General features: G+C 45.6%; 1 protein-coding gene and 1 pseudogene across 1 annotated transcript in view; both read right to left on the bottom strand.

Moving 5' to 3' along the window:
* The window catches only part of LOC124800205 (zinc finger protein 541-like), a 280,290-nt gene that overhangs the window by 54,966 nt on the left and 205,687 nt on the right, over nt 1–19,637 (bottom strand). The gene's annotated exons all lie outside the window — the stretch shown is intronic.
* On the bottom strand, nt 19,490–19,607 carry LOC124722088 (annotated as a pseudogene).

Here is a 19,637-nt window from a genome sequence, read left to right on the forward strand (position 1 = left end):
AAAACGCCGCGCATAAAAACGGGATTTTTCCGGGGGGGGGGTCCTACCTCGGTAGAAGCCGACCTCGGGGAAGATCATTTTGGATTCCGTAGAAATATTGGAACACGTGAGGCAGTACTGACCTTACGACTTATCTTAGAAGAAAGATTAAGGAAACGCAAACCTACGTTTCTAGCATTTGTAGACTTAGAGAAAGCTTTTGACAATGTTGATTGGAATACTCTCTTTCAAATTACAAAGATGGCAGGGGTAAAATACAGGGAGGGAAAGGCTATTTACAATTTGTACAGAAACCAGATGGCAGTTATAAGAGTGGAGGGGCATGAAAGGGAAGCAGTGATTGGGAAGGGAGTGAGACAGGGTTGTAGCCTCTCCCCGATGTTATTCAATCTGTGTATTGAGCGAGCAGTGAAGGAAACAAAATAAAAGTTCCGAGTAGGTATTAAAATCCATGGAGAAGGAATAAAAACTTTGAGGTTCGCCGATGACATTGTAATTCTGTCAGAGACAGCAAAGGACTTGGAAGAGCAGTTGAACGGAATGGACAGTGTCTTGAAAGGAGGATATAAGACGAACATCAACAAAAGCAAAACGAGGATAATGGAATGTAGTCGAATTAAATCGGGTGACGCTGCGGGAATTAGATTAGGAAATGATACGCTTAAAGTAGTAAAGGAGTTTAACTATTTGAGGAGCAAAATAACTGACGATGGTCGAAGTAGAGAGGGTATAAAATGTAGACTGTCAATGGCAAGGAAAGCGTTTCTGAAGAAGAGAAATTTATTAACATAGAGTATAGATTTAAGTGTCAGGAAGTCGTTTCTGAAAGTATTTGTATGGACTGTAGCCATGTATGGAAGTGAAACGTGGACGAAAGATAGTTTGGACAAGAAGAGAATAGAAGCTTTCGAAATGTGGTGCTACTCAAGAATGCTGAAGATTGTATAGGTAGATCACATAACTAATGAGGAGGTATTGAATAGAACTGGGGAGAAGAGGAGTTTGTGGCACAACTTGAGAAGAAGAAGGGATCGGTTGGTAGGACATGTTCTGAGGTATCAGGGAATCACAAATGTAGCATTGGAGGGCAGCGTGGAGGGTAAAAATCGTAGAGGGAGACCAAGAGATGAATACACTAAGCACATTCAGAAGGATGTGGGCTGCAGTACGTACTGGGAGATGAAGCAGCTTGCAAGGATAGAGTAGCATGGAGAGCTGCATCAAACCAGCCTCGGGACTGAAGACCACAACAACAACATACTTCGGTTTCTATTGGTGATAAAATGGTAGGATCAAGTGTTTTGGATAGCTCTTGTGTTAGGGATCATTTGTATGCCCGAGAGAAGGATCGTCTTAGTGTCATTATCCTACAGCACAGTGTCAAAGTACGAATGGAATTCTTCCAGTCCATATGTGGCATACAGCAAATCAGTGCTTAACAGTATTGGTTATAAACAGTCTTGGTTGCAATTTTAGTTTTATATTTTTCAACGATGCGTTTCCCCCTTATTTAGGCATCTTCAGGTTATCTACATAGGAAACAGAGAACAAATACATCTATTTAAGAATCGCGATCGCGTTGTGCAGACTTGTATAACCTATAAGCATGTATAAACAGATCAAATATTGAAAGAGCAAATACCTTAATTTGGTAATTTCTTAGAAGAATCCTTTAGTCAGTATTGCCAAGAGGCATCGGCGAATATATCAGGTCAACATCGCCTTCGATAAACTCAGTAAAAGCTGAAAGTATGAAATAGTAAAATCGTTACCTTTTCTACATGGACGCGAGAGGCGGCAAGATCTGCATCTGTTTATACATGCTTATAGGTTATACAGGTCTGCACAACGCGATCGCGATTCTTAAATAGATGTATTCGCTCTCTGTTTTCTATGTAGATAACCTGAAGATGCCTAAATAAAGCGAAACGCGTCGTTGAAAAACATATAACTAAAATTGCAACCAAGACTGTTTTTAACCAATAAAGCACGAATGTTACACACTTCCTCCTCATTAGGCGAATGGAGAAAATCGGTTCGTTTTGTATTTGATGTGGACTTAATGGGACTTACGAGGGCACCGTTATTTCACGGGTCTCGGAAAAGCGAAGAAAGTGGTTTTTTACTGTAAAGGGTGTTCGGAAATTTCCGTGACAAACTTCAAGGACTTCTAGAGGGAGTGAGCACGTAATATTCTGAATAGGAGACCACATCCGGAAACGTCATCCAACGATGTTACAGACCGTCACAGGCACAGGCGCCGGTGCCTGTAAATGTATATACGTAGAGGGTGATTCCGTGATGTTACAGACTTTCAAGGAAGATGGAGAAGGATAAATGTATCGACTTGAGGAAAATTGTTCCTGTACGGGAAACAAACGAGTCGAAAGTTAAAAGTGAAAGCCGTTCAGATACCTCTGACAGTGGAATACATGTACCACTACTGTCGCTGTAAAGAATGTGGGGTAGGAAGCTTTCAGAGGTAGTAGTAGGGACCAAAACAAGAAAAATGTGGAGCAAACATGGGCTCTAAAAGCATACCTGAGGAGCTATGAGCTAGTGGGAAACCCATCTCCTCTATTGGAAAGGTGCTCATAGATAGGGATTTTAGAGCCCATATTTACTAGACCTTTTTTTCTTGTTTTGGTCCGTACTACCACGTCTGAAAGTTGCCTACCCTACAATCTTAACAACAACAGTACCGTTACGTGTATTCATCTGTCAGAGGCATCACAACGATTTTCGCTTTTAACTTTCGACTGGTTCATTTCCAGTACAGGGAGTCTTAGCCCAAATTCATACATTTATCCTTCTCCATCATCCTTGAAAGTTTTTATCATCATCATGAAATCATCCTGCACACACAAACATTTACAAGCATCGTAGACTATAACTTTGAGGCTCAGTAGCGTCGTTGGATGACGTTTCTGGACATGGGTTCCTATTCCAAATATTATGTAATCACTCCCCTCTACAGAAATTTGTAACAAGAATTTACAATCTTCGCCGTCACCAGCGGACCAAAACCCAGCCGAGGATTCCAAGTCAGCTATTCACAGCAAATGGCTGAAACTTTTACGATATATCCCTAAGATCCCGACCTCTCACAACATTGAAAGTTTTTTGATATCTTTTCTCGTTTCCAAGATACGTAGGTGCAAAGTTACCCTACTTATATAAGAAAAATCCAGTATTAGGCGAAATCTAAGTAATAAATAAATGCAGAAAATTCCTCTATTTTACGGTATTTTCTGTATGCATTCATATAGGGCAAACACCCCAAGAACTTTTCTTTGGATACCAGAACCCAGCCGACTATTCCGATAATGCCATGCACAGTAAATAGCTATTATTCTTACGATGTATTCCCAAGGCCCCGATCTCGAAAGACCTTAAAAATTTTCTTCATATCTTTAAACAGAGGTTCAACGTTACCCTACTTGCACGCGTAAAATGCACACGTAAAATCCGGTGTAAGGCAGAAACGTAGTTCACACAGTGACGTAGTAAGGAGAAATATTTTGTTAAGCGTCTCCGTTATCTTCTGGGAAAGCCATGTTATAGTGCTCAAGCACATGCAAATTCTTTTTGCACGTGAAATCAGGTCTGAGATGTAAAATCAGTTTTATGTTATTTCAATTTCACATAAGTAAACAATCTAAATTTTACTGATGAATGCTTTTTTTTTTTCATATGAGTCACATGCCCTGCTGCAACAAGGAAAAGGAGGTTCAAAATGGTTCAAATGGCTCTGAGCACTGTGGGACTTAAAATCTGTTGTCATCAGTCCCCTAGAACTTAGAACTACTTAAACCTAACTAACCTCAGGCCATCACACACCTCCATGCCCGAGGCAGGATACGTAGCGGTCGCGCGGTTCCAGACTGTAGCGCCTAGAACCTCTCGAATGAAGGGTAGAGCCACAGGTCGTAACACATCTGAAATGTAACATACACTGTTCAAAGTGACGTCAATGCGAACAAGAGGTGACCGAGACGTGTAACCAATGGCACCGCATACCGTCACGCCGTGTGATACGCCAGTATGGCGATGACGAATACACGCTTCCAATGTGCGTTCACCGCGATGTCGCCAAACACGGATGCGACCATCATGATGCTATAAACAGAACTTGGATTCATCCGAAAAAATGACGGTTTCCATTCGTGGACCCAGGTTCGTCGTTGAGTACACCATCGCAGGCGCTCCTGTCCGTGATGCAGCGTCAAGGGTAACCGCAGCCATGGTCTCCGAGCTGATAGGCCATGCTGCTGCAAACGTCGTCGAACTGTTCGTGCTGATGGTTGTCGTCTTGCAAACGTCCCCATCTGTTGACTCTGGGATCGAGACGTGGCTGCACGATCCGTTACAGCCATGCGGATAAGATGCCTGTCATCTCGACTATTAGTGATACGAGGCCGTTGGGATCCAGCACGGCGTTCTGCATTACCCTCCTGATCCCACCGATTCCATATTCTGCTAACAGTCATTGGATCTCGACCAATGCGAACAGCAGTGTCGCGATACGATAAACCGCTACAATCCGACCTTTATCAAAGTCGGAAACGTGATGGTACGCATTGCTTCTCCTTAGACGGGCCATCACAACAACGTTTCACCAGGCAACGCCGGTCAACTGCTGTTTGTCTATGACAAATCGGTTGGCAACTTTCCTCATGTAATCACGTTGTAGGTGTCGCCACCGGCGCCAACCTTGTGTGAATGCTCTGAAAAGCTGATCATTTGCATATCCCAGCATCTTCTTCCTGTTGATTATATTTCGCATCTGTAGCACGTCATCTTCGTGGTGTAGCAATTTTAATGGGCAGTAGTGTATATGTGAATATCAGTATGCCATGAGTTTTTTCACCACAGTGTATAAGCACAACAAGGAAAATTTCGTTCTTTGTTAGCTTTCCAGGTGTCGCAATTATAATGGCTTCCAATGTATTAATTGTGGCGTGAAAACCACAAGGTGTCTACCCACGAGCACGTGAAAGGAGCGCCGTGCGAAGGTTTAACATAAAATCAAGTGAAATGTCTTTACTATAAATGCAGTACATTTTCCGTGGACGAACTTGATCAGACGGAAAAAGGAAAAGAAACAGCCTTCCAACGGGCTGCGCGAATTTCTTCTGGGGCGCGGGCCCGAGCTGTGCCGTTGCTCGGCACTTTCCTAAATGTAACTTCCGTTAAAGTCGTCATTTAGAGGAGGCGCGCAAAGAAGTAGACTCGGAATCGAATGAAAGACTGGGACTGCAGGCAGCTATTGAGGGGCGCGCGCCGGGCCTTTATAATTCAGCTGCTCGGTCCGGAGGCGGCGCGCGCGCCGTCTTGAGTAGTTAAGCAATGTTTGGGACCGGCAGACAATGGCCGGCCCGCGGGAAATGAGTTTAGCGCCGGGCTAAGTGACGCTCACAATGGCGGCCCCCAACCTACCGATAAACCTTAACAGTTGCTGCGACTCCCCTTCCCCCGCTGATAAGAGGCATTTTCTTTAATGGCCCGCTCCCGGCCGTGCTCTTTAGCCGGGGACCCCCCGGACATCTGTAATTCTGGCAGAATATAACGCGATCGAGGCGGAGGCGCCCTGATTATCGGGAGCCGGCGTTCCCCCGCGCCCTGCGCCGCTAGCAGGTTATTTCAGACGTCTGTTGCCAGCCCGCTCGCGCCCCCTTTGAAGGCGACACGAAGCTCATCGGGGCTGAAAGCATTGGCGACGCCGGCAGATTAGAAAGTGCCGCGAGACAATGCGGTCCGCGCGCACAATGCGCGGGCCCGGCGCGTCGCCCTCACGACGACGCCTTAGACGGCGCCAGTTGAGGAGGGGCGCGCCGCTGGCCAGGTGCTGCTGCTGCTCAGCGCCGGCCGCCCTTCCTTATTGGCCTCTTCAGATCCTTGTTGCCAACCGCAAACACGGTGTCTCCGAGCTCCTCAACTGGGCTCACAAAAGAACTTTAAGACGCGAGTGACACACTGACTCAACAATTTTCACTGACATCACTGTGGGGTCAAGGGTGACGATAAAGGTCCCAGCGGCCCCGATGAATTAGTGTCTTCTCATTTCTACAGCGTGTTCGGAAATTCTTGTAACAAACTTCTAGAACTTGCAGAGAGCATTGAGCACATAATACAGCGTGTATCAAAATGAATCATCCGATTTGGCACGTCTATATTTCTGGAGGTAGACTTGCAGTAGGTATTGAGTAGATAATATAGGGTGTCCAGAATGAGATTTTCACTCAGCAGCGGAGTGTGGGCTGATATGGAACTTCCTGGTAGATTAAAACTGGGTGCCAGACCGAGACTCGAACTCGGGACCTTGGCCTTTCGCGGGCAAGTGCTCGACCACCTGAGCTACCCAAGCACGAGTCACGCCCCGTCCTCATAGCTCAGGACGGGGTGTGAGTAGTGCTTGCGTAGCTCAGATAGTAGAGCACTTGCCCGCTAAAGGCAAAGGTCCCAAGTTCGAGCTACCCAAGCACGACTCACGCCCCATCCTCACAGCTCAGGACGGGGCGTGAGTCGTGCTTAGGTAGCTCAGATGGTAGAGCACTTGCCCGCGAAATGGAAACGTCCCGAGTTCGAGTCTAGGTCCGGCACACAGTTTTGATCTGCCAGGAAGTTTCATATCAGCGCACACTCCGCTGCAGAGTGAAAATCTCATTCTGGAAACATCCCCCAGGTTGTGGCTAAGCCATGTCTCCGCAGTATCCTTTCGTTCAGGAGTGCTAGTTGTGCAAGGTTCGCAGGAGAGCTTCTGTAAAGTTTGAAAGGTAGGAGACGAGATACTGGCAGAAGTAAAGCTGTGAGGACCGGGCGTGAGTCGTGATTCGGTAGCTCAGTTGGTAGAGCACTCACCCGCGAAATGCAAACGTCCCGAGTTCGAGTCTCGGTCCGGCACACAGTTTTAATCTGCCAGGAAGTTTCAATACAGGGTGTATCAAAAAGAGCCGGCCGGAGTGGCCGAGCGGTTCTAGGCGCTACAGTCTGGAACCGCGCGACCGCTACGGTCGCAGGTTAGAATCCTGCCTCGGGCATGGATGTGTGTGATGTCCTTACGTTAGTTAGGTTTAAGTAGTTCTAAGTTCTAGGGGACTTATGACCTCAGCAGTTGAGTCCCATAGTGCTCAGAGCCATTTGAACCATTTTTGTATCAAAAAGAATCATCCGATTTGGGACTTCTGTATTTCTGAAATTAACAAACATATACAATGAATTTTGATTTTCGATGAACCGGAAACTCAAGAAGTTTTTGTTTCTTCATACTTTTCGTAGGTGTTCAACGTGCCCCCCCGCCCCCACCCCCAGGCCCCCCAAATGAGATGCACGGCATTATGTCAGTGCGGTATTCAAATTCCTCCACTCTGCAGCGAACGAACATGTTTTCAATTACAGCTTTCACAACTGCTGTTATGCGATGTCTCAGTTCATTCATTGTAGTTGTCGAGGCCCATAAACAAGACTCTTTTATAGACCGCCCACAAGAAATAATAACATACAGTCAAGTCCGGTGACGTTGGAGGTCAGTAATGTAAGGCTGAATCATCTGGTCCAGTGCGATCCATCCATCGTTCAGTAATTCTTTGATTTAAGTATTACCCTACGACTTGTCTTAGAAGCTAGATTAAGAAAAGGCAAACCTACGTTTCTAGCATTTGTAGACTTGGAGAAAGCTTTTGCCAATGTTGATTGGAATACTCTCTTTCAAATTCTGAAGGTGGCAGGGGTAAAATACAGGGAGCGAAAGGCTATTTACAATTTGTACAGAAACCAGATGGCAGTTATAAGAGTCGAGGGGCATGAAAGGGAAGCAGCGGTTGGGAAGGGAGTGAGACAGGGTTGTAGCCTCTCCCCGATGTTATTCAATCTGTATATTGAGCAAGCAGTAAAGGAAACAAAAGAAAAATTCGGAGTAGGTATTAGAATTCATGGAGATGAAGTAAAAACTTTGAGGTTCGCCTATGACATTGTAATTCTGTCAGAGACAGCAAAGGACTTGGAAGAGCAGTTGGACGGAATGGACAGTGTCTTGAAAGGAGGATATAAGATGAATATCAACAAAAGCAAAACGAGAATAATGGAATGTAGTCTAGTTAACTCGGACGATGCTGAGAGAATTAGATTAGGAAATGAGACAAAGTAGTAAATGAGTTTTGCTATTTGGGGAGCAAAGTAACTGATGATGGTCGAAGTAGAGAGGACATAAAATGTAGACTGGCAATGGCAAGGAAAGCGTTTCTGAAGATGAGAAATTTGTTAATATCGAGTATAGATGTAAGTGTCAGGAAGTCGTTTCTGAAAGTATTTGTATGGAGTGTAGCCATGTATGGAAGTGAAACATGGACGATAAATAGTTTGGACAAGAAGAGAATAGAAGCCTTTGAAATGTGGTGTTACAGAAGAATGCTGAAGATAAGGTGGGTAGATCACGTAACTAATGAGGAAGTATTGAATAGGATTGGGGAGAAGAGGAGTTTGTGGCACAACTTGACTAGAAGAAGGGATCGGTTGGTAGGACATGTTCTGAGGCATCAAGGGATCACCAATTTAGTATTGGAGGGCAGCGTGGAGGGTAAAAATCGTAGAGGGAGACCAAGAGATGAATACACTAAACAGATTCAGAAGGATGTAGGTTGCAGTAGGTACTGGGAGATGAAGAAGCTTGCACAGGATAGAGTAGCATGGAGAGCTGCATCAAACCAGTCTCAGGACTGAAGACCACAACAACAACACAAATATTTCCCCACTTTCAGATGCCAATGTAGCGGTGTCCGATTCTGTTGGTAAATGAAGCCGTTCGAATCAGTCTCCAACGGTGGGAAAAGAAAGTTCCCAAGCATATCGAGATATGTGATCCCTGTTCTCGGCAAAGAAAAATAGACCATACACCTTTGCCGTGAAACTGCACAAAAGAGATTAAATTTTGGAGAGTTCCTCCCATGATGTACAACTTCATGTGGTTGTTCCGTATTCCATATTCTCACATTATGACGATTCACCTTTCCATTTAAACGAAATGTTGCCTCGACAGTCAACACTAAGCGTGGAAGATAAACTGTCATCCTGCGTCTTGGCAAGAACGAAATCACAGAACTCTGCACTTGTTGTTTGTCACCTTCACGAAGAGCTTCCAGTAACTGAATTTTGTACCGCATGTGTAAACGTCGACGCAACACACAACAGACGGACATCGGGGGCATGTTGGGCTGTGGAGCTGCACGGCGAACGGATTTCTGCGGACTCCTTGTGAAACTATGGCGGATGCGTTTGACGTCTGTGTCAGACACTAGGGGACGGTCCGGCCATTTGCCTTCACACAAAGAACCTGTTTCTCGGAACTGTTCATGCCATCCTCTAATGCTCCGTGCCGTGGAGGGATTCACACCACACCTAATACGAAAGTCACGCTGAACAGTTATTACTGACCCGCACTGTGCGAAATGTAGAGCACAAAACGCTTTCTGTCGTCCCGACACCGTTTTTACTAGAACTGAAGTGGGTGCACACTGCTGCTACCTAGCGGGAACTGTGTAAAACTCGCGAGTTTGCTCTTTCCAACAGTACGTTGTTAAAAAAAATGGTTCAAATGGCACTGAGCACTATGGGACTTGACTTCTGAGGTCATCAGTCCAGTAGAACTTAGAACTACTTAACCCCAACTAACCTAAGGACATCATACACATCCATGACCGAGGCAGGATTCGAACCTGCGACCGAGAACGGTCGCGCGGTTCCAGACTATAGCGCCTATAATTGCTCGGCCACCCCGGCCGGCACAGTACGTTGTTCACGCACATACCTCAAATAACGTGATAATTACGATCTTTTTTAAAAAATATCGGATAATTGTTATTGATACACCCTGTACTTTTATTGGAAGCCATGTCCGAGAACGTACCATTACTGTGCTACAGTCGTTTGGAAACACGTTGGTAACGCGACGACTTTTCCAAGTAACCCAGACATCACGTGTTTTACAGTTCCACTCAATAATAGCCAAAGAAATTGCTCGTGTACTCGCTAGCGGGTTCTCTTCGACGTGATGCAGTATGGCCTCTTCCATTTCGAGTCCGTGGCGTCTCTCTGAAGCACCACAGTCACGCCCGCTGACGGTGAAAGTGCAATTCTCGGAGCCGTTACATAATTGTGCCCGCGATGGAATCGAACGTTGTGGAGAACGATCTATGTAAAGGCGACGAGCAGCTCTTTCACTACCGTGAGTTTCGGCATAAAGAAGGATCATGTCGGTATATTCTGCAAACGTGTACTCAACCTTGTTGGTCTAATATTCACAGACACGTGAAAGAAGTTCGAACTACTCGTAGGCCAGAGAGGTAGATCAGACGTCAAATGACATCTGTCGATCCGACGTAAGGGTGGCTACCCTGTTGCAAACCTATCTAGCAAACAAGTTTTCGAACGGCTGTAGGCAATACATAATATTTTGCGCATGAACTCTACCAACAGTCCATCTAGCATAATGACTGTTAGTAGGGAGTTAAAATGAATGGAGTACAATGGGTGAGTAGCTCCTCATAAGCCGCATGTGTCTACATTCAGTGCTGAGCGACGTTTGAAGGCGTGTTAAAAGTGGCTGACTGAAAAAAGCGATTTGGGGCGTTGAATCCCGGTATACGCTGCAGCAATCCGATGAAAGGCTTTGCTTTTGGTAAATGCTTGAAGAACGTTACCTGCCACCAAGTGTATTGCCAACAATGAGGTAGAGAAGTGGTACTGTTTCGGTATGTGAGTATTTTTCGTGCTTAAGCTTTGGTCTTCGTATTAACCTACAGAAAACTCTAAACGCGGACGGATATGAAGACATTTTACAGCACTGTGTAGTGCGTACAGCAGAGGAACAGTTCGGAGACAGTGACTGACTAAATCATTATGACAACGCACCCAGCCATAAAGCATCCTCTTTAAGGCAGTGTTTTGTAAACAACGAAATTCCTGAAATCGGCTTAGCCTGCCCAGAGTCCCGAACTGAACCCAGTGGAACACCTTTGGAATGAGCTAGAACGTCGACTTCACGCCAGTATCTCACTACCTTCTCTGGTTTTGGCTCTTGGGGGCGCTTTTCCCTTCAGGTTGACAATAGCTTCCTCCTCCCGCACAAAGACGCCTTGATTAAGTATGAAGGTCACGGATATGCTACGTCTCGGTAGGAGACTGCAGTCATTGTCGTGCTTTTAGCAATACGTATATGACACTGGACTGCGAAGGATGGAAACATGTTTGGTTCAAATGGCTCTGAGCACTATGGGACTTAACATCTGAGGTCATCAGTCCCCTAGAACGTAGAACTACTTAAACCTAACTAACCTAAGGACATCACACACATCCATGCCCGAGGCAGGATTCGAACCTGCGACCGTAGCGGTCGCGTGGTTCCAGACTGAAGTGCCTGGAACCGCTCGGCCACACCGGCCGGCGGAAACATGTTTATCACATATCTCGACGGCCAGTATGACATGGTAACCTCTCTAAATTATAGATTGCTTATGCAATAACTGTAAAGAAAGACGAGGAGAAGGAACCGTTGCTTTAAGAAGCTTTCTCCGGTCCAGGGAGAAAGATATTTGGTCTTGCTCCAAGCTCCGCAGGGTAAAGACCTGTTCTCCATTCAATCAGCAAATGCGAGGGTTTGGAAATAGATTTACTTTTACAATTTTGCTATTGGTGTACCATGAATAATGAAATGCTTTCGCCGCGCGGGGTTAGCCGAGCGATCTTAGGCGCTGCAGTCATGGACTGTGCGGCTGGTCCCGGCGGAGGTTCGAGTCATCCCTCGGGCATAGGTGTGTGTGTTTGTCCTTAGGGTAATTTAGATTAAGTAGCGTGTAACTTTATGGACTGATGACCTTAGCAGTTAAGTCCTATAAGATTTCACACACATTTGAATTTGAAATGTTTTCTGTGATATGTGCACGTGAGTAGGTTGTACAGAATAACTTATGGATGCTTGTATTGCTACGGATAGTTCTAAGATTTCTCTAAGTTTTGCGTTTCACCCATTATTCGTCCAAGTAGAATATTAAATAAATGTTCATCGTTTGAATTATAAATCAACTTGTTCTGATCCTGCGTGCATCCCAGTGGTAGCCACGTGGTGTAATGTTGACTGATATTACGAAGTTATGATTCTCCTCCCCAACGTGGCTGCCATTAATGAGATCAACAACAACCATGTCCCTCGTACAACGACTAAAAGTCATCAGGAAGATCTCAGTAAATTTGGAAATTTGTGGTAAGGTCTTATGGGACCAAACTACTTAGGTCGTCGGTCCCTAAGCCTACACACTATTTAATCATGCCCGAGGGAGGACTCGAACCTCCGACGGGGGCAGCCGCACGGACCGTGACAAGGCGCCTGAGACCGCGCGGCTCTCAGTTAGTAAACGAGTGTAGTACACACTGATGCATAAGTAAGCATGTTACATAACTGAAGTTACTAGAGTAAAAAAATGTGCTGTTCGTACCGTAGCGCAAAGAAATCATCTCCAAAAGTCATTGCTGCCAAGCCGGCGAAAATTAGTCACGTGTTACCCTTAAGTGGATGCGAAATACAAATGTCATATGTTTTCAGCAGGAGCGCGAAAATGCAAACAAACATTTCAGTACTGTGAAGCTGGAATTATGGCATACAAAGATCCCCCGCCTTTTCTTATAACGTGGCCTCAGTCGTACAGTAGATATGCATCGCGTAACTTAGATTTCTGCCAAGTTGTCGGAACGGCAGAAGTAATGCTCTTTCCCCAGATTGCACCAATCCGCACTGTGCTACAGTTTTTCCGCGTCTAATTGGTGCTAATTGCGCACTTGAGCAGCGCTCATTTTCTTGCTGCGTATTTCGTTTTATGATGCGCAACAGAGGGGGGGCTTTAATTACCCGAAAACAATTCTGGAGTTTTTTAATTCTAGCGCTGGTCGACAACAGCCCCGTGCGCCTCCTTGCCAACTGATTTTAATTTCCGTCTCAGATATACGGCACAAAGAATAAAGCCGCGGCCGGGAAGGCAGGCGCAGCTTTTATTTTTTTTCGTGGCGATTATTCCGAGTGCCTTTTGAGACTGAAGGGAAATTGCAGAGTGTTGCACAGGGAACCGCGGGAGACCTCTGGTCTCTGAGCACGTGCGCAAATGAGCCACATTACGGCAAGCAAACATTCGAGTGACTGACGAAAAATGAAGCATGCCGCTTGACGTGTTTACGACTTCGCCTGTACCTATAAAAACATCCATGTGTTTAACGGCTGCATTACACAACGGTTTCGAGTATTCGCAACATCGATCTACACAAGAATTAGGAACTGAAGTTATTGTCTTGTACTAAAAGTTGTTATTCTGCAGTTACCCCGCCGGCCGAAGTGGCCGTGCGGTTAAAGGCGCTGCAGTCTGGAACCGCACGACCGCTACGGTCGCAGGTTCGAATCCTGCCTCGGGCATGGATGTTTGTGATGTCCTTAGGTTAGTTAGGTTTAACTAGTTCTAAGTACTAGGGGACTAATGACCTCAGCAGTTGAGTCCCATAGTGCTCAGAGCCATTTCAACCATTTTTTGCAGTTACGCCACGCAAATTAGTCATTAAAACGGCAAATGAGGTAAATAATTTAGATAGTTTTGAAATTTCGGAAAAATACCCTTATGGGGTGTAGAAGCAAGAAACAGGAAAGTTCCACTCCTCCTCCTCCCCCTCCCTTCCCCCCCCCCCCTCCAACCCCGGTATGGAGGACGCGTCCCCCATTACCCTCCACCAAAAGTCAACGTTTTCTATTTTTTTCAATTTTTGCTCAAAATGGTTCATTTTCAAGGAAAACCGTAATTACTAAAAATACACCTCGTAAAATACACAACAAACGCCTTGTGAATATTTTAAGGCAGGCGAATAGTTTTAGAGATGTTGTTGTGGTCTTCAGTCCTGAGACTGGTTTGATGCAGCTCTCCATGCTCTCCTGTGCAAGTTTCTTCATCTCCCAGTACCTACTGCAGCCTACATCCCTCTGAATCTGCTTAGTGTATTCATCTCTTGGTCTCCCTCTACGATTTTTACCCTCCACCCTGCCCTCCAGTACTAAATTGGTGACCGCTTGACGCCTCAGAATATGTCCTGCCAACCGATCCCTTCTTCTAGTCAAGTTGTGCCAGAAACTCCTCTTCTTCCCAATTCTACACTCCTGGAAATGGAAAAAAGAACACATTGACACCGGTGTGTCAGACCCACCATACTTGCTCCGGACACTGCGAGAGGGCTGTACAAGCAATGATCACACGCACGGCACAGCGGACACACCAGGAACCGCGGTGTTGGCCGTCGAATGGCGCTAGCTGCGCAGCATTTGTGCACCGCCGCCGTCAGTGTCAGCCAGTTTGCCGTGGCATACGGAGCTCCATCGCAGTCTTTAACACTGGTAGCATGCCGCGACAGCGTGGACGTGAACCGTATGTGCAGTTGACGGACTTTGAGCGAGGGCGTATAGTGGGCATGCGGGAGGCCGGGTGGACGTACCGCCGAATTGTTGCTCCTGGGGTATCGGCGAGGACCATTCGCAACCGTCTCCATGAAGCTGGGCTACGGTCCCGCACACCGTTAGGCCGTCTTCCGCTCACGCCCCATTATCGTGCAGCCCGCCTCCAGTGGTGTCGCGACAGGCGTGAATGGAGGGACGAATGGAGACGTGTCGTCTTCAGCGATGAGAGTCGCTTCTGCCTTGGTGCCAATGATGGTCGTATGCGTGTTTGGCGCCGTGCAAATGAGCGCCACAATCAGGACTGCATACGACCGAGGCACACAGGGCCAACACCCGGCATCATGGTGTGGGGAGCGATCTCCTACACTGGCCGTACACCACTGGTGATCGTCGAGGGGACACTGAATAGTGCACGGTACATCCAAACCGTCATCGAACCCATCGTTCTACCATTCCTAGACCGGCAAGGGAACTTGCTGTTCTAACAGGACAATGCACGTCCGCATGTATCCCGTGCCACCGAACGTGCTCTAGAAGGTGTAAGTCAACTACCCTGGCCAGCAAGATCTCCAGATCTGTCCCCCATTGAGCATGTTTGGGACTGGATGAAGCGTCGTCTCACGCGGTCTGCACGTCCAGCACGAACGCTGGTCCAACTGAGGCGCCAGGTGGAAATGGCATGGCAAGCCGTTCCACAGGACTACATCCAGCATCTCTACGATCGTCTCCATGGGAGAATAGCAGCCTGCATTGCTGCGAAAGGTGGATATACACTGTACTAGTGCCGACATTGTGCATGCTCTGTTGCCTGTGTCTATGTGTCTGTGGTTCTGTCAGTGTGATCATGTGATGTATCTGACCCCAGGAATGTGTCAATAAAGTTTCCCCTTCCTGGGACAATGAATTCACGGTATTCTTATTTCAATTTCCAGGAGTGTATTCAATACCTCCTCATTAGTTATGTTATCTAGCCATCTAATCTTCAGCATTCTTCTGTAGCACCACATTTCGCAAGCTTCTATTCTCTTCTTGTCTAAACTATTTATCGTCCATGTTTCACATCCATACATGGCTACACTCCATACAAATACTTTTCAGAAACAACTCCCTGACATTTAAATCTATACTCGATGTTAACAAATTTCTCTTCTTCAGAAACGCTTTCCTTGCCATTGCCAGTCTACATTTTATATCCTCTCTACTTCGAATATCATCAGTTATTTTCCTCCCCAAACAGTAAAACTCCTTTACTACATTAAGTATCTCATTTCCTAATCTAATTCCCTCAGCATCACCCGACTTAATCCGACTACATTCCATTATCCTCGTTTTGCTTTTGTTGATGTTCATCTTATATCCTCCTTTCAAGACACTGTCCATTCCGTTCAACTACTCTTCCAAGTCCTTTGCTGTCTCTGACAGAATTACAAAGTCATTGACGGACCTCAAAGTTTCTATTTCTTCCACATGGATTTTAATACCTACTCCGAACTTTTCTTTTGTTTCCTTTACTGCTTGCTCAATATACAGATTGAATAGCATCGAGTAGAGGCTTCAACCCTGTCTCACTCCCTTCCCAACCACTGCTTCCCTTTCATGCCCCTCGGCTCTTATAACTGCCATCTGGTTTCTATACAAATTGTAAATAGCGTTTCGGTCCCTGTATTTTACCCCTTCCTCCTTCAGAATTTGAAAGAGATTATTCCCGTCAACATTGTCAAAAGCTTTCTCTATGTCTACAAATGCTAGAAACGTAGGTTTGCCTTTCCTTAATCTATTTTCTAAGATAAGTCGTAGGGTCAGTATTGCCTCAAGTGTTCCAACATTTCTACGGAATCTAAACTGATCTTCCTCGAGGTCGGCTTCTATCAGTTTTTCCACTCGTCTGTAAAGAATTCGCGTTAGTATTTTGCAGCTGTGACTTATTAAACTGATAGTTCGGTAATTTTCACATCTGTCAACACCTGCTTTCTTTGGGATTGGAATTATTATATTCTTCTTGAAGTCTGAGGGTATTTCGCCTGTCTCGTACATCTTGCTCATCAGATGGTAGAGTTTTGTCAGGACTGGCTCTCCCAAGGCTATCAGTAGTTCTAATGGAATATATTATTTGAAAAATGATTCTGTTAATGCATAATTTTTCCAGCTTCTATTGCTCAACCACTTACATAAATGAAAAAGGCAATTAAGTGTAAGGAAATATTGCATATATTTTCGACTTGATGAAATTTCATGTGTGTTCAGTATTGTTGAAGTCAGGATCAGGTGCCTAACAATGAAACAGCCAAGTTCCCCTCTCCATTCATTCACCGTTCCCCTACCATTGTCTCTACCGTTTTACCCCAGACGTCTGCAGTGTAGTTGAGTTTATGGCGTGGCGGACAGTTCTGGTTGTTTTGTTATGCAGTGTTTCCTCTTACTCTTTTCTATGGACTGAGAGAAGAATGATCGTGGACTTTGCCACCTGTTTTATTGGAGGCAAATCTTGTTTTGGAAGGAGAGACATTAAAACTCACGACAGAGCTGGAGACTTTGATGTGTGTCAGCAAGAAAGGGATGGATGAGGTTCATATTCTTCTACGAAACATTGGATGACTGAAGTGCGTAAGGTATGCCGACGTGAATATATTAAGAAACGAAACGTAAAGAAACTAATTAACTGTAAAGCTGTGCAAGTAGATGATAGAAGTTTAAGATCATCTGTATAATCAACTGTTAATTTTCATAGCAAATAATTTTGACTCCAATATAAATATCAACATGCATGATATTCAACAAAAAACTGTGTAGCAGAATTGTTCCAAATTAATAAATGTTAGTTTGTCTTCAGAGGAATTTCTCTCTCTCTCTCTCTCTCTCTCTCTCTCTCTCTCTCTCTCTCTCTCTCTCTCTCTCTAGGACTCTTTTTTTCCCTCTAGATTTCAATAACAACATTTATTTGATACATATACGTATAAAAAGCAAGTAGTTGTGGGAAAACGGAAGAAAGATTTAACTGAATTAAAATCAACGTTTAAAATTATTTCTGACTAATCGATTTTAAATCTTTCGGAAAGAAGTTCCCGTAAACTGGTTACCTTGCTTATAACAGAATTTCAGGGGAAAATTTTTTTTCATAAAAAATGTCTTCAGAACATGAACCCTTTTTTGCGACTACTGTAAAGAGTCAGATAATATAGATCCACGTACACGAGTTTTCAAGTGAACACTGCGACGGGATCGGCATGCAACGGCCATTTTCAGTCTAGGCCCCCGCCAAAAACCATTGCTCACAGTGGCACAAAATGTTTCACGCCTTCAACAGGCCAAATGACACAGAATCTCCCCAGTAACTGACCGGAGATGTTTAGTGTTGCCTTTTGTAAATCATGCAAGGTATCCGAATGCCCGACATTCCACTGAGCCCTATAACCTGCAGTGTCTGGAGGACGTAGTTCAGGTCAAAGGTGGTTCTCTGATGTTTTGGGGGCGTTTCTCTTACGGTCACTTGGTTGGACCCGCTCATTCAGGTTACCGGCTATATGTACCGAGTTAGATATTTCAACATTCTCGGAGACCAAATGCTTCCTTTTCTGTATTCATGTCGAGGTAGTTCAGTCAAATTGTGGTTCTTAGTGGAAAGTTTTGACGAAGTTTTTTGGACAAGCTTTCTATATGTTTCCGAGGGTTCTGAATCCGAATTTTCGAAGTCCCATCAAAATTTCGACTAGGAAATGGGTAAAAAATGGAGAAAAACACGAAAAATTGGGACTTTCTTGGGTTCATCTCTTGTAACTCGTAAACAGAGCAGTTTTCGACAAACTGGGCTGTTGACACCAACCCTCCCCCCTCCCCCCCCCGCCCCCCTTTTAAGACAACAACAATGGTCACGGCGATGTACACGTATGTTCCTACTTCAGGCAACCTAACGTATGTCAACTGGCCCGCGCAGTTCCTCGACTTTGATCCCATAGGTACAGTTTGGAGCAGCGGGCGAAAACGTAGCAACAAACATCCCCCCCAAAAATGGTAGCTCTACGATTTTGTACCCGACAGTGATTCGGATTCCTCGCCTAGCACACACGTGGACTTGTCAGGTAGTAAGGCTACGAGCGACGGCTGCAGGCCCGTCGAAGTATGCACGTCACGTGGCGCCACCTGTGTCCACTGTTGGCAGCTGAGCCTGTGTGCCAGGTTCGCGGCACGGTTCACTCTTTGCCGTACTTGGTAGCTGTTCGTATCGCGTCACGGCACACAGCCAAGCTGACTATTTCCGGCCTCGAAAGATTACTGATTTGGTATTGGTGTGCCAACTTCGTTACGGCCCGGACTGGTAGCTTCGTTCACCTTGGCTATTGTGAACTTACAGGAACGTGTGTTCCTTCCCCTGTGGCTTGGTGTATACAACAGAGCACGGATGCAAAGAGTCATATGTATTGGGCGGTCTACTTCTTAGCGTCAAAATTTGAGAGGTTCATCTAAGTAGGTCACTGGGTAACAACACCAAGCTGCGCACTTATTATAATATCTCTCTCCACTGCAGAATTACGGCTAACTATTAGCTAGACACTTGAGGTGAATGAACACATACCGTCGTTGTTCTTTGGTAACACTGACAGCGCCTTCCAAAATGTCAACGTTCACTACACAGTGCTCATTCTTTTCAACTTGGGCTAACGAACATCAGCAAGAATTTCAGCTTTCAGATTTTGAGCTTGATCTTACAACAAAATATACGCGATAGATTTCCTATCAGGTTATCGGTAGTGGAACTGGAGTGGACACCAACGCCGCAATTTGGAAAAGCTCGTAAAATGGCGCAGATAGAAAAAAAAGCACTCCGTCTTCAGGACACAAGTGGCCCACCGGGACCATCCGGCCGCCGTGTCATCCTCAGTTGAGGATGCGGATAGGAGGGGCGTGTGGTCAACACACCGCTCTCCCGGTCGTTATGATGGTTTTCTGTGACCGGAGCCGCTACTGTTCGTTCGAGTAGCTCCTCAATTGGCATCACGAGGCTGAGTGTACCCCGAAAAATGGCAACAGCGCATGGCGGCCTGGATGGTCACCCATCCAAGTGCCGGCCACGCCCGACAGCGCTTAACTTCGGTGATCTGAAGGGAACCGGTGTATCCACTGCGGCGCGGTCGTTGCCCATCCAAATAGAAAAGCGCGTAGATATATT

This window comes from Schistocerca piceifrons, chromosome 1, assembly GCF_021461385.2.
Source record: "Schistocerca piceifrons isolate TAMUIC-IGC-003096 chromosome 1, iqSchPice1.1, whole genome shotgun sequence".
Lineage (NCBI taxonomy): Eukaryota > Metazoa > Arthropoda > Insecta > Orthoptera > Acrididae > Schistocerca > Schistocerca piceifrons.